Source organism: Manis pentadactyla, chromosome 7, assembly GCF_030020395.1.
Source record: "Manis pentadactyla isolate mManPen7 chromosome 7, mManPen7.hap1, whole genome shotgun sequence".
Lineage (NCBI taxonomy): Eukaryota > Metazoa > Chordata > Mammalia > Pholidota > Manidae > Manis > Manis pentadactyla.
In genome coordinates, this window is record NC_080025.1 from 5,746,040 (window position 1) to 5,755,160 (window position 9,121).

The 9,121-nt window shown below is 44.5% G+C and overlaps 1 long non-coding RNA gene across 2 annotated transcripts in view; it reads right to left on the reverse strand.

Annotated features, from left to right (window-relative positions):
* LOC118916890 (uncharacterized) overlaps positions 1 to 3,713 on the reverse strand; it is a 130,552-nt gene extending 126,839 nt beyond the window's left edge. For both annotated transcript variants that reach the window (XR_005026579.2, XR_008998675.1), the window contains exons 1-2: positions 3,612 to 3,713; positions 734 to 811 (exon numbers count right to left, since the gene is read on the reverse strand). This is a non-coding gene — a long non-coding RNA (uncharacterized LOC118916890). The remainder of the gene's footprint in view (positions 1 to 733; positions 812 to 3,611) is intronic.
* Positions 3,714 to 9,121: the final 5,408 nt, after the last annotated feature.

A 9,121-nucleotide genomic window follows, 5' to 3' on the forward strand; every position in this document is an offset into this window, starting at 1 on the left:
TTCCAAGTCTCTTATCAGAAAACAGATTTATCCAAGATATATAAAGAACAACAAATCAACAAAAACATAACCTCCTTAGAAATGGACAAATAATTTAAACAAACATTTCTCTAAAGACATACAAATGGACAGTAAAAATATGAAAAGATTCTGAACATCACTAATCTGGGAAATGCATAACAAAACCACATTGAGATATCAACTCATATCTACTAGGATGACAACTATCACAAAAATATGAAAATATTGGCAAGTACATGGAGAAACTGAGACCATTGTACACTGTTGATGGGAATGCAAAGTGTACAGCTACAGAGGAAAATAAAGCAGTGCCTCAAATAACTAGTAGAATTTCCATGATCTAGCAATTCAACTTCTGAGAATATACCCAAAAGAACGATAGTAAAGGCTTGAACAGATGTTTGTACATCCACATTCATAACAGCTTTATTCACAACAGCCAAAAGGTGGAAGCAAACCAAATGCCCAGCGGTTAACCCAAATGTGGTATGTACATAAAACAGGGTGTCATTCAGCCTTAAAAATAAAGGGAATTCTGATACACACCACAACCTTGTGGCATGGATGGTAGAGATGGCTTTACACTGTGCATGTACTTCATGCCACAAAACCGTAGACTTTAAAATGACTGTAATGTGAATTTGTATTATGCATATTTTACCACAATAAAGAAAGACTTTATTAAATAAAGATATTATTCATATTTACTTACATTTTTATGCTTTCCCGGTGCTCTTTTGTTTTGTAGATCCTGAAGATCCTAGTATCCCTCTGGTAGTTTTCTTTTTCCCTGCAGAAATTAACATTTCTGATAGTTAAGACCTGCTGGCAAGAAACTGTTTTTCTCTCAAATAGTCACTGTTTCATTTGGAGTTATAGTTTTGCTTGGTACAGAATTCTAGACTGGCACTTTTTTTTCAGTAAAAATGTCATTGCCTTGGCCTTCCCCTTATATAGCTTCTGACAAGGAGCTGCCGGCCTCATTTTTGCTCCTCTGTGCATAATACACATTATTCTAGCTGCTTTAAGGAACACATATTCAGCACTTAATTTGTGCCTCAGAGATGTCCTCTGCATTTGGTACTGATTCAATTTTGGGGTCTGTCGATTTATTGTTATCCTCATATTTGGCCAATTTTCAGCTATTAATTATTCAAATATTTAATATCTCTGCTCTTTTTCAGAGAAACTAATTTCACATATTTTAGAAGGTGGTTGCAATTTCCAAGTGAGAAATTGTATCTTAATATAAGGTAGAAGTGATGAAAAATGATTCATCACAAGAGTCTGGATTTCAGGGGAGAATTTGGCCCTGGGGTTAAATATTTCGGGTTACCAGTTTATTCTGTATGCAGTACGTAAAATGACAGGAAAGGTGAAGACCACCTAGAATAAGCTTAAGTAAAAGCCAAGATGACCACTGGAAAGCCTTTGGAGCAATCCAAAATTTTGAGTTCAAGTAGAGATAAAACAAAGAAAATTGAGGTTTTTGAAAAAAAGGTTAGTGTGGTATTTTGGAATACAAGTACTGTAGTAATTTCAAAAAGGAGGCAGTGATCTGTGTTAAAAGCTGGTGAAGAGTAAAGTCAAGGACTATGACCAGATCAGAGTATTTGACAAGATGAAGGTCACTAACATTGGCGGACTGGTTTCAAAAGAGGTGGGAATAAGGCCTTTTAGGATAGAATGAGGGAAAATAATAGGAAGTACAGATAATTTATTCAATAACTTTTGTTACTAAGGGAAACTAGAGTTGAACAATATTTAAGGGAAATACATACAAGTAATGTTTATACAAATACATTTTGTTCATTTGTGTATATTTACATAAATACTATAATACTATGTTCAACTGTGCCTTTTTAGTAGTTAGTATTTTGTTGTTTATATTGATAAATTAATCAATTCTTTAAATGAAATAATATTATTTTACTGTGTGCATGTCTATTTTACCTTTCATAATTATCCTTATTTTGTTGTTACAAATCCTGGAGTAAGGAACATCTTTCTACGTATCATTTTATTGACAAGTTGGCTTAAGGTCTTACATATAAAATTAAGATAACTGAACTATTTATATTTTAAATTTTACTACATATTGCCCGTCGTTTCCTCTGAAGGATTCAAAATAATATTCACCACCGTCAGTAATATGGGGAAGTATATTTTCCACTTATCCTTATCTCTGTCACTACAGATTTGGATTTTTGTCAATAAACTATTTTCACAGATTTTTTTCCAAAGTTCAGTTTCTAAATACATACTTGAAGATTGTTCCGTATCAATTTGCTATTTCCTGCCCCCCCTTAATGAATTCCTATTCAGATCATTTACCCAATTTTTGAGATGTTCTTATGTTTTACTTATTGATGTACAGCAAATATATGTTCATATGCAAATTGTTTGCTGTAAACATTCTCAATAGTTACTCCTAGATTCTATTGAGCGAGACTTAACCACTTCTCCTGCTATCGGCCTCAGGAGGGCGGGAGGGGCCCTCAGCCTCCTTGAAAAGGCTCCGCCCCTTGGTCTAGAACAGGAAGGGCCTCAGCAGGGAGCCCCGGGCCCAGGGAGCCCCAGGGAGCCCCAGGCCCAGGGACCCCCCAGCCCCAGGGAGCAGCAGGGAGCCCCAGGCCCAGGGACCCCCAACCCCAGGGAGCAGCAGGGAACCCCGGGCCCAGGGAGCAGCAGTGAGTCCCAGCCCCAGGGAGCAGCAGGGAGCCCCAGGCCGCGGAGCTGGGTGGGTCTGGCCCCCGGGGCCTTGCTCTGCCTCTGCGCTCGGGCCTGTTCCACGACCACCACGAGGCGCACAGGGAGGAAGGCCCTGCCCAGGAGCCGCAGCCTGACGGCACCTCTGCTGGCCTGCCCCCCCCCCCCCCCACCTCCAGGCATGTACCTCCCCTGACGTGCCCGCAGCACCTGGGGGTTTCTCCCCTGCAGGCCATCTCACTCCTCACTGCACCCGCACCTGCTTCACGCTCAGCAATCCCGCAGGTTCTGCTCCTCCGGGAAATCCCTTTATTCTATGACCACCACGTGTTTCCTGTTATTACGTGGTTAGTTGCACAGTTTGGGGCAGGAGAGAGGCCTGAGGCGCGCGCCCAGTTGGTCCTGGCTCGGACCATCTCAGAACGTCCTGGCAGGTGGAAATCGCCAGTTTTACCACCACTGACCTTCTGCCTCAAAACGCCTCACAGCATCACGCATGAACCCCACTTGCCCTTTAAGAAACGGGGCGGTCAAAGCCCCACACCCGCCGCCTCAGGTCTCACCTGGCTGCTGGGTCAGTAAAGCGCGGGCCGCCCCGGACACAGACACAGTCACGGCCTTCGGGACTTGCACGCATTCAGGGGACGGAGCCACTACGTCAGGGGTAACGGGACTTGCTGACGACACTCGGGGCCGTAAACGTCACAGGAACCAGTGCCCCAGTGAAGCGGGCTGACCTAACGCGCGCACCCCAAACCCGGGGCCCCTTCCCCGCAGGCACCAGACCTCGGCGCCAGGCGGAGGCCCCTGCGGAGGGCGGCCCGGGCACGGGCGGCCCCAGGACGGGCTCCGGGTGCGAGCCGCCGGCCTCCCCCTCCTACCTGCCCGCGGCCCAGGCCCGGCCGTCCCGGCACGTCCTGCGGAGGTGAACTGGGGGCGGGAGTCCGGGTGCTCTGGTCACACGGGGCTTCTAGGATCAGGGCGGCTCCTCCGGGCACCCTGCTGGGGCCGCACCACCTCCCCTCCTCCGGCGGCAGGGAGGCTCCGCAGCCCGCGGGCCTTAGGGGAGAGGGGGCGCGGCCGGCGGGAGGGCAGGGCCCGAGCAGCCCCCGGGTCCCAGCGGGAAGCGCAGGCGGCCGGCACGCGGGCTGAGAATCACACCCACCTGGGGAGAACGCGGCCGCACCCCGGGCTCAGCGCCCGGGGCCCGGGAGGCGGGGACGCAGGTGGGTGTCAGCAGACGGTGATGCTCCCGGGGGCCCTCCTCTCCTGCCGCCCAAGCCCAGAGGCTATCCCAGGTGGGGGATCTGGGTCGGGGTCCTAAAGCTCCGGGTGTAGACCAGCAAGAGGCAGGCCTTTCCGGAAGATTCACACTCTTCTGCAAGCTACCGGTGCCTCACGTCCTCCCCTGCCATTCAACACCCCTGGATCCTCTTCGGGAGAAAGTCACCAGATTCAGAGGAAACCTTGCCGCAAATGAATTTGGCAGTGTATTTCCAAGAATTTCCACCTACCTTCACTTGAAAACAAAGCAATGTTTAAAATGATTGTGTCCTCTTACATTTAGGTTATATAGTCTTACATTTAGAATGACAAAAAAACCTCAAAACAGGTTTTTCAGATAGAGCATTTTCTCTGTAAGCCATTCCTTTGTAATTACAGACGTTACAAACGTGCTATTGTAATTGAACGTTTCATTATCTCTGAAGTGATTCAACCTGTAGTGTTTCCCTGTCTCACCATCACTCACCTGAAGAAAGCATTCAGCTCTCACATACTTTATAAGGCAGCAAAAACTACGTACTGCAATCCACTGAACAGGTCCTAAAGGGGACTGTTACTGTAAATAATGTTCACTTTCAAGAATGAAGTGGAATGTGTTAAATTTCACTTTTCTAAACATAAACCATCCCACCATTTCCCTTTTAAAGTCCTAACCGTCCTGTATGTGTAAATGTCCTTATGAGACTGTAGAAAAATATATGTATACATGCCTTTTCTCTCCATTTTTAGCTGCAGTTAAAAATACTGGACTTTCTGTTCATCCCGTTAGCAACGAGGAGTTCTCCCGGGGTCATTCGGTGGCCTGCTCGGCCGGGGCCTCGTAACCAACAGCACATACTTAAAAGCTCAGCAGCTGAAGGCGACGCGGTTTTCACACGGCCGGTCTGGTGACGAAGACAGACTCCTCTCCAGTTACTGAGGGGGACGATGGACAGACACGTGCTCCCTGAGTCTCTAAAGAAACGATGAGAAAGGGGCCCCAGCAGGGCGCAGCCTCAGGGCAGTGGGACCAGAAACGCTGGGCCCTTCTGCGGAGACCCCGTGCAGCCTCCCCCGCGCCGTCCTGCGCCCCTGCCGCAGATTCCTGCAGCTTCTGCACAAGCCGCCCCGAGCCTGGAGCCCTGACACCGCGAAGTGAAGTTTCCGACCTCGCCAGTCTGCGCCACGGGGCTGGGCAGGGCCGCGCTCCCGGAGGCTCCGGGGAAGAAACCTTCCTCCAGGCTGCCCGCAGGCCGGCTGCTCCCCACTTCTGCACTCATGCCCCCCGCGGCCTCCAGCCCCACGTGACCCACTGCCGCTCGGAGCCACCTGCCTCCCTCTGCTTCCAAGGATGCAGAGGAACATTGCCTGCTCCACAGGATTAGGGATGACAGTCATGCAGATATTCCTCCCATTCCCGGGAGCATCCCGACCAGAGGGTTTTCCTGAAGCCTGCCCACTCTTGCCTGCCGTCCCCGATGACCTTGACGCTTTAGTCATCCTAAAGTCCCTTCCTCCATGAACCTGACTTGCCACCTCATGCCGATCTGATGGTTCTCTGTGTTGCTTAATATTCTCCACTAGAGCATAATTTATATAAAACACACCCATTTGGTGCACGTCAACACGTCTTATTGAACATATCAACCCACATGACCACCACCCAAGTCCAGACATGGAAGATTCCCATCACTTCTGAGCTCCTTTCTGCCACAGTAGATTGTATTAGCCTTTCCTAAGTTTCGTGAATAGAATCATATAGAACATATTCTTTTCGGTCTGGCTACTTTCACCCAGTTTAATATTTTTTTGAGATATGTGTTGTTGCATTCATTGTAAGTAATTCATTTGTGTTGCTGAGCAGTATTCATCCCTGATCCTATTGTGAAGAAATTAGAGCCCATTGATGCAAAGACTCTACTGGACTTCACAGCACTGACTGAAGAAAAAAACAAACTTGGTATAACATTACAATATTATATCCACAGAATCTAGCAAAATAACAACTATGTTTATGACAAAAGCATTGTGTAATCCACTTAACTATTTTATTAAAAATGCATATGTCCCCACAGCTAGTAAGTTATAGAATTCTACATGCTAATATGACTGCTGTCAAACAACGGGTAATTTTAACAATTGCTTAGCATGAGTTTCCTTTGATGTTTTCATTTGGTACCTTTAAAATAAATAAAAATGGTTTATCCTGTGATATTTACACTGCCATTATAGTACACTCTAAATATAATTTAGGGATTATAAAACATCTAATATTTATTCAAAAGATCAGCCATATAAACACATTCAGAGATTTAATCATTTGCTCATACTGGAAATGACAATTTAATGGGTTGAGATGTGCCCAATATTATTTGTTGATAGCATATTTCACACCTTTCTAAACTTTGTGCAAAGGCATAAGTCCTGAAAACGTCACTTTCACGTCTTTCCTGCCAGGATATATGGACAGACACTGCCAAGAGTGTGGCTTTAGGAAGGTGGAAGGTGGTAGTGTCAAGTGGCAGCTGGGAGGAGAGGCACAGGAGTCCGCAGCTTGCTGACTGGGGATCCTGCCTGTGGGCTCTGGATGCCCTGTTTAGAATCATCTGCTGTAGAACTATCACAGTTAAGACTACGGGGAGAGCTTCCTTACAATCCCTAAGCTTCCATATTTTTTCATTTTTCAAACTTTCCAATGGTTTGGCTGGCCTCTCATTCGCTGCATTAAAAATATTACTGATCATAAAAAGCCACAAAGTCATACCGTCCTAACACCAAAGAAAAACAAACATAAAAAAAGATAACCTGCAAAAGTTTAGCTTGTCTGTAACTCCCCAGAAATCTATAGGTCTTAATGCCACCAAGACAGCTGAATCCCAAAGGGACAAGCCCCCAGGAGAGGAGGCAGAAAACAAACTGCTGTGCCTTTGGCAGAGCAGGAGAGGAAGAGGCGGCGGCCCCGGAGGGTCAGCAGTCAGCTGACTTTCAAAGTCAAGTGTGGTCAGCCTGTCCGTGCAGACTGTAAGTGGGAATCCTACACTAAGAGGACTTCACACTCACAGATAACTCTTCCCCACGGTCCTGCATCATTTGCTGATGAACGACTAGGGACGGGGCAGAGGACCAGAGAGCGCCACCTCAGTGATGCGGGGGGAGTGACACAATCCGCTGCCACTGAGCAAAGGCACCGCACACTTCCCCAAACCCTTGTCTTCTGTGAGGCCAAAGATCTTACCTGATCTGCTATGAAGGAAAAGCAAACTTTCTCAACACCAGGACCGCTGCTGGGGATCAGTCGCTGGGGATGGTTACACAGCCCTCCTTCCTACCTCCAGGAGCCAGGCAGAGCTCCACGACTAACACACAGGGATTGCTGAAAGTTGATGACTAGCATGAATACTATGAATCTACTCTGAAAATGCAATTACTAAAGTTAAGAACTCAGTAAGCAAATATGATAGGAAATGAGATTTAGCTGAACAGAACATTAGCGAGCTGGGAAATAGATTAGAACGACTATCAGAAATGAAGCATAGAAAGACAAAATAATAAAACTACAGAAGAGAGTATGAGTCAGTGAGGCTGTTGTTAGACTTAATATGTATAACTGTGAAAAAATACATACTATATAGGTAAATTCAAAGTAATATTGTCTGAATAAAATAATTATATATTCTGGTGTTTGATAGTATATGTAGAATTTATTAAGTCAAGAGAACATAAAATATCTAGGTTAACAACTAATAGAAGAGTAAAAGACTATACAACTAGTATATCAAGAGGAAAAGAAATGGAGTAATTAAAATAATCAAAAGAAGGAAAATGAGAAATAAAATATTGGGGACAAATAGGAATAACATAATAGTATCATATAATTAAGGATAAATATACAAATAAATAGGCAATGAAGCATGTGGAAGAAAATTCTTGATGCTCTAAATGGAAAATATACACACATCATTCCCTTGCTTATAAGAGAATTCTAAGCATGCAGAAAATTTTAAGTAAAAGTATGGAAAAGATATACCATGTAAACACCAATCAAAGGAAACCAATGTACCTATATTAATATAAGAACAATGTAGACTTTCAATGCAGTACCAGAAATAAAAATAGGTCACTTTGTGGTGACATAAGGTTTAGTTCACCAAAATATATATATTATAACCAGCAAAGAACTGACTGGCCTAGCCAGTCCAAATGATTCCTACAGTAGCAATATCTACATAAATAATGTGTTTTAAGTTAATTTGTGATGTGGTTTGATACACAGACAAACGTGATACTCTGATAAAGAAAATCTGCAGAAAACAGTTCAGGAATACGTTAATGGTGACTTGCTCCTTTTTCCTCTTGAGTTTCGGAACAAAATAAAGATGTACGACATTCCTCCCAGTCGTCCTTGTACTGGGTCTCCTAAATAGCTCCGAACACGGGCTGAGGGTCCAAGGAAGAGAGTGGGTAGGTGTTCTTGTTGTGTGAGGGGGTAGAAGTTGGGTGAGGTTCCCATGGATTGGTGGGAGATTGTCTGGTTTGAGCCTCCTGTCAGTGCATCTAAAATAAGACAGGAGGAGGCGGATCGATATATAAATGTTGATATGAGTCTACTTTGTCACTGCTTAAAAAAGGACCCCAGGACACTGGTGCAAAAGAATGGCTCTTTTACCTGGATTTCACATGTACTCCTGGTCAACTATCACGCTGGGTCATTTCTAGTGAAGCATTCACCGGTATGTTTTTCTGATCATTACGGGTTAAATTAGCACCACAACATATGCAAGAATACTTAGGAAGATGGCACAATAATCTGATGTTAATTGTATTAGGCAGGTTACAAAAATGTAATACCATTTCAGTGCATATTGCCTTTATAATTCTAATTTCAATTTTTAAAAATACATTTGAAGGCTTCAAATGAACAGACTAATTCTGGGTGGTGGAATCGTAGCTAATTTTTGGTGTTTCCCTAATTTTTCCAAAATTTCCTACAATATGTATTATAGGTGGTATCAGAAAAAAGTTACTTAAGGAAAATAATCTTTATCTCAGAGTGGACTGTGCCAGTTCCAGTTAGTAAATGATGATTTAATAAAACTGTTTTCTGACTGTGCTGCATATTTTTAACATA